This window comes from Gorilla gorilla, chromosome 2, assembly GCF_029281585.2.
Source record: "Gorilla gorilla gorilla isolate KB3781 chromosome 2, NHGRI_mGorGor1-v2.1_pri, whole genome shotgun sequence".
Classification (NCBI taxonomy): Eukaryota; Metazoa; Chordata; class Mammalia; order Primates; family Hominidae; genus Gorilla; species Gorilla gorilla.
In genome coordinates this window covers 206,535,964-206,542,497 of record NC_086017.1, presented here as the reverse complement: position 1 = coordinate 206,542,497, position 6,534 = coordinate 206,535,964, and the positions used below count along the sequence as shown (strand labels likewise).

General features: G+C 43.0%; 1 long non-coding RNA gene across 3 annotated transcripts; it reads left to right on the top strand.

The window, feature by feature from the left end:
• Window positions 1-300: 300 nt before the first annotated feature.
• LOC129532604 (uncharacterized) lies at window positions 301-5,535 on the top strand. 3 transcript variants are annotated; one of them, XR_008678376.2, is made up of 5 exons: window positions 301-541; window positions 1,176-1,229; window positions 2,028-3,239; window positions 3,582-3,644; window positions 5,250-5,535. It is a non-coding gene; the product is annotated as an uncharacterized lncRNA (long non-coding RNA). The 3 variants fall into 3 exon arrangements; XR_010133035.1 differs by lacking the exon at window positions 5,250-5,535 and having other exon boundaries at window positions 3,582-3,878; XR_008678377.2 differs by lacking the exons at window positions 1,176-1,229; window positions 5,250-5,535 and having other exon boundaries at window positions 3,582-3,878.
• The last annotated feature ends 999 nt before the right edge of the window (window positions 5,536-6,534 follow it).

The following is a 6,534-nucleotide window of genomic DNA, read 5'->3' as shown; positions in this document are numbered from 1 at the left end:
TTTTTTTTTCTAACACAGCTCTTGTTTTCTTACTTTCTTTTTCTTTTCTCTGAATAGCAACTCTCTAATGTTCTGGTATTTTCTGCCTTTTAGGTCAAATTCCACCTCCTACATTAAGCTTTTTTGTATGTGATTTTTTTCCTTTGAATCCCTATTATTATTTTATGTTTATTTCTCCCATATGGCATCTGCTGCTCTGCGTTGTAAAATTATGTATACCTGTCCTCTCTTTCCCTGAACTAATCACATCTTTCTTATATATTTTCTAACTCATAGGAAGGTCCACGATGAATGTTTAATTATTCTCGAGTCTTTAGGTATAGTAACTAGTGAAGCGTTAGTATGTGATTCCAGTCTGTAATGAGGGATCCCTATTGCTCATCTACAGCTGGATGTAAACGGACGGACCAGGAAGAAGGTTGCATAGATTCCAATGCCTTGGAATTTTTCTCGATTGGATGTAAGAAAATATTCCAGCTATGCTGCTCTTCCTCTCTTTTCTCTAGATCTGGACACAAAGCAAACTTGCTGGATTATCAAGGTACACAAGGATGCAAGGTATATGTAGATTCTAACAGATGGGATTTGGCCTACCACAGAAACTTCTATTCCATTTAGTTTGAGCTGAGTTTATCTACCCTGTGGTCTTAGAATATTCAAAGGTGATGGGGATCAGTGCTAAATTGTTGATACTTGGATTCTGTCTCAAGGGGACTGGAACAGTTTGGTTTGAAGAGCCCTCTGTTTCCAAATGCTGGTTAGCAGGGAAACATGGTGATATTTTATATTTTTTACTGACATGTCAGTCCATGGAGATACAAATGTTAATTTCAACAGATGTGTCAATTTTGCTCAGTAAAAGGTGTCAGAACATTGTACCATCACCAAAAATAGCTTCTTGAAGGCCCTGGGTCCCTGGATTTAGAAAGGTTAAAAATAAAACAAAAACATTTTTACATATTTTTCAAATGCTGGTAAAATATGCTCTACACAAGGACTTTATCAGTGTACTTATTATCAGGATAGTTTCTTGCATAACCCAAATGACAAATATCTCTGCCAAGTTTTTATAAACTCCCAGGGATTTTTCATCTGCTTCTTTCCTTTCAAGCTATTTATTGATATGGGAAGGCTTATTTAATAGAATTTTGTTATCCATGTGCCTCTTAATCCAGCTTTGAAGATAATTTGGTTTTGGCTGCTATTCAATTCCAAGACAACAATTTAAGGTAGGTGACTGGATAGCTGGTTGGCAGCTGGGGTTTAGAATAGCTTTGTTCTTAATTTGGTTTGCTTCAGTTGGACATTACTCTAATTTTCTTCTTACATTCAAACAGCAACAACAAGATTTTGCTAAGTATTGTGAAAGTAAAGGAGAACTTACAAAAATATGAAATAGGGTGAATTTGTGGATATGGAACCACATTACACCATTGAAAACAGCGGATGCCTTTTTATGATACAAAGTTGGCCACAGTGGCACCACCATGTCACTACATGTATTAGGTTTTGCTGTGACTATAATCATTTCCCCTGAAAGTTAACAAATACAATTGGCCCTTTGTATTCCTGGGTTCCACATCCATGGATTCAACCAAGCTTGGGTAAAAAATATTTGCAAAAAAAATTACATCTGTACTAAACATGTACAGACGTTTGTTCTTATCATTATTCCCTCAACAATACATGATAACGACTATTCACATAGCATCACATTGTATTAGGCAGTATAAGTAATCTCAAGATTACTTATACTTCCCCCCTCAAGATGATTTAAAGTACATGGGAGCCAGGCACAGTGGCTCATGACTGTAATCCAAGTGCTTTGGGAGGCCATGGCAGGAGGATCGCCTGAATCCAGGAGGTTGAGGCTGCAGTGAGCCATGATTGCATCACTGTACTCAAGCCTGGGTGACAGAGTGATGCCCTGTCATAGAAAATATAATAAAAGTTAAAAATGAAGTATAAGGGAGAATGTGCTTAGGTTATATGCAAATACAGTGCTATGCATTTTTTTTTTTTATCAGGAACTTGAACATCTGCAGATTTTGGTATCACAGGAGGTCCTGGAATCAATCCTCTGCGGACATGAGGGACAACTGTACAATGAAAACTTGATATGACATAGTGTATTAGTCCGTTTTCAAGCTGCTAATAAAGACATACCCAAGACTGGGCAATATGCAAAAGAAAGAGGTTTACTGGACTTACAGTTCCACGTGGCTGGGGAGACCTCACAATCATGGCAGAAGATGAAAGGCACATCTCACATGGCAGCAGACAAGAGAAGAGAGCTTCTGCAGGGAAACTCCCCTTTTTAAAACCATCAGATCTCCTGAGACTTGTTCACTATCACAGGAACAGCACAAGAAAGACCTGCCCCCTGATGCAATTACCTCCCACGGGGTTCCTCCCACAACACATGGGAATTCAAGATGAGATTTGGGTGGGGACACAGCCAAACTATATCACACAGGTCCTTTACAAGGTGCCACCACTAGGTACTGGTGCATCTGAGATTCCAACCCAGGTAGCCTCTGGAGCCTGTGCTCTTGAAGCAGGTGTGCCAATGTTGCCACCTAAGTCCACGTTATGCCTCTTTCATCTGCTATTTGTTTGTATTGTTCTTTGCATATTTGTGTTTCTATTATCTTCTGGGATATGCATAAAATCCAAGGTCTCTACCATGACCAGCAAAGGTCTGCATGATTGGGGCCGACCTGCATCTCCGGCATCATCCATCACTCTTTCACCATGCTCACTCTTTGCCATTCCTCAGATAGCCCCAGCTCATTCCTACTGCAGCAGCTTAAAGCACTCTGTCTCTTCTGCCTGGATTGCCCTTTCCACAGATTACTATCACTTGCTCACTCAGTTTACTTATGTTTCTGTCCAGCGTTACCTCCTCCTTGATTACTCTATAACCCCCTACCCTGTTTTATTTTTCTTTGTAGCATTTATCACTCTTGAAATTATCTATTTGTTTATTCTTGTTTTTGTCAATCTCCCCTTCCACTAGAATGCAGACTCCATGGAGGTGAGGATTTTGTCTGTTAATTGAATCACGGGAGCAGGTCTTTCCCGTGCTGTTCTCATGATAGTGAACAAGTCTCAGCAGATCTGATGGTTTTCAAAAGGGGAGTTTCCCTGCACAAGCCCTCTGCTCTTGTCTGCTGCCATGTGAGACGTGCCTTTCATCTCCTGCCATGATTGTGAGGTTTCCCCCACTACATGGAACTGTAAGTCCAATAAACTTCCTTCTTTTTTGTCTGTTTTGTTCATGACATGACTCTAGTGTCTAGAGCAATGCCAGGTACATGATAGATGCTCTGTACTGACGGAACAAATAAATTTAATTTCTCCCAAGAGTCTATGAGGTAGATAAGGCAGATAGTATCATATCCCTTTTAGAGCTGAGATGGTCTCAGAGAGATGAAGTCAATACCTCAAATGTATTGGCTAATAAGTGGTTGGGACTAAAGTGAGACTAAAGTCTCTCCTTCACTATCAGATCTGGGCATTTTTTACTGAACCAGCATGGTCTCTCTGATGTCATCTGTTTTTCTCTTCTTTGCTTCCAGTGTGGTTACAAAACATTTCTGAAATTACTGCCTGCTTCACTCATTACATCAACCAAACCACAGGTAAGACTGGCTACAGAGTTTGAAAATTCTGAGTTAGTGGCTCTAACTTTTGCTATTTCCTAACATGATTCTTCTATGATTAAAACTTTGACAGGTTTATAAATCTGTATCCTTTTCCCCATGTCCCATTTCATATGCAGTCAGAATATTTAGATAAACCCAAATTTTTGCTTAATTTGAATGAATTTATGTATTTAATGTGGATTAAATCTCAGTTCTCCTTCTATTTCCTGTTGTAAGTCATTTAATCTCTCTGGGCCTCGGTATCCTCAATTAGTAAGTGGGGATAATAATAGTAACTACTTCATAAGGCTGTTCTGATTTTTTTGTTTTGTTTTTGAGGTGGAGTCTTGACCTGTCGCCCAGGCTGGAGTGCAACAGCGTGATCTCGACTCACTGTAACCTCCCCCTCCCAGGTTCCAGCGATTCTCCCACCTCAGCCCCCTGAGTAGCTGGGATTACAGGTGCACGCTATCACGCCCGGCTCATTTTTTATATCTTTAGTAAAGATGGGGTTTTACCATGTTGGCCAGGCTGGTCTCGAACTCCTTACATCATGATCCACCCGCCTCAGCCTCTCAAAGTGCTGGGATTACAGGTGTGAGCCACTGCGCCTGGCCGGCTGTTCTGATTATTCAATAAGAGTACATAAAGTGCCTACCACATAATAATGGCTCAATAAGTAGTAGCTATGCACTGTTTTACTATGTTCCATGCACTCATAGATGTGAGGATACAACAATGAGCAAGCTAGATTTGGGGCCTTCTCCATCAGAACTTTCGGTGTAATAAGGAAGACGGTTGAACAGTTGAATAAAGGAGACATCTGTCAAGTACTGTAAGGGGGTGGAGAGTCAGTCTTGGAGTTATCCTTGACTCCTCTTCTCTCACACTCCACCTCCAGTCCCTCAGCAAATCCTGTCAGTTCTACCTTCAGAAAAAGGCCAGACCTTGATCATATCCTGCCACTTCTACTGGCACCCGGGTCTGGGCCTTGATCAACTCTCGAGAACCTGGATTATGCTAATAGTCTCCTAAATGATCGGTCTCCATGCCTCCACCCTTGTCCCCTACAATTTATTCCCCATAGAGCAGCCAAGGGTGATCCTGTTAAAACTCTTCAAATTATGTCACTTGCTATAGGCAGAATACTCCCTCCCCATCACCAAACGTGGCCGTGTCCTAATCCCTGGGGCTTATGAATGTGTTGCCTTACATGGCCAAAAAGATTTCACAGGCCAGGTGCGGTGGCTCACGCCTGTAATCCCAGCACATTGGGAGGCTGAGGTGGGTAGATCACGAGGTCAGGTGTTCAAGACCAGCCTGACCAACATGGTAAAACCCTGTCTCTACTAAAAGTACAAAAATTAGCTGGGTGTGGTGGTGTGCACCTGTAATCCTAGCTACTCAGGAGGCTGAGGCAGGAGAATCGCTTGAACCTGGGAGGCGGAGGTTGCGGTGAGCCCAGATCATGCCACTGCACTCCAGCCTGGCGACAGAACAAGACTCCGTCTCAAAAATAAAATAAAATAAAATAAAATAAAATAAAATTTCACAGATGTGATTAAGGACCTTGAGCTAGGGAGATTATTCTGCATTATTCAGGTGGGCTCAACCTAATCACATGAATTCTTAAAAGTGGATAACCTTTCCTGAGTGTGGTCTGAGGGAGATGTGACCACAGAAGAACAGTCAGAGAAATGCAATGTTGCTGGCTTCGAAGATGGAAGATGGAGCAAGGGAACCTTTAGAAGCTGGAAAAGGCAAAGAAACATCCTCTCCCCTAGAGCCTCCAGAAGGAGGAATGCAGCCCTGCCAACATATCAATTTTATCCCAGTGAGATAACTTCTGACCTCCGGAACTGTAAGATAATAAATTTGTGTTGTTTTAAGCCACTAAATTTTTTTTATTTTTTTTGAGATGGAGTCTCGCTCTGTCACCCAGGCTGGAGTGCAGTGGCACGATCTCGGCTCACTGCAAGCTCCACCTCCTGGGTTCACGCCATTCTCCTGCCTCAGCCTCCCAAGTAGCTGGGACTACAGACAGCCGCCACCATGCCCAGCTAATTTTTTGTATTTTTTGTAGAGATGGGGTTTCACTGTGTTAGCCAGGATGGTCTCGATTTCCTGACCTTGTGATCTGCCCGCCTCGGCCTCCCAAAGTGCTGGGATTACAGGCGTGAGCCACTGTGCCTGGCCAAGCCACTAAATTTGTGGTAATTTGTTACAGCAGGAATAGAAACTAATACATCACTCTTCTGCTCAGAATCCCCCAGTGGCTCCCCAGCTCACACAGGGTAAAAGACAAAGTGACCTCCAGGGCCCTAAGCCACCTGGATTCCAGTATGTTGCGGAACTCGCTTGCTCCAGGTCCCCTTGGCTTACTCTGCTCCAGCCACACGGCCATTCCTGGACCATCCAAGCATTCTTTACACTCAGGGTCTTTGCACCGGCTGTTCTCTCTTTCTGGACTGCTCCTCCCCCAGAAGTCCACAAGGCTGTCTCCTACTTCCTTAGGTCCCTGCTGGGATGTCGCCTCCTCCATGAGCCCCTCCTCAACCTCTCAACATGAAATAGGCACATGTCCAGCCCACCTAACCCTGCCTTTTCTTGTTAACACTTGACACCACTTGACATATTATTTAATCGTTTATTATCTCCATACTCTCCCTTCGGAAAAGATGAGTTCACAAGGGCAGGGACTTTGTCTTCGTGGCTTCTATATCTCCTTGCATGGCATAAGTGCTCAGTAAATAATTTATTATCAAATAAATTGAATGGATGGGCCGGGCGCGGTGGCTCACGCCTGTAATTGGCACTTTGGGAGGCCAAGGCGGGCGGATCACGAGGTCAGGAGATTGAGACCATGCTGGCCAACAAGTGAAACCCC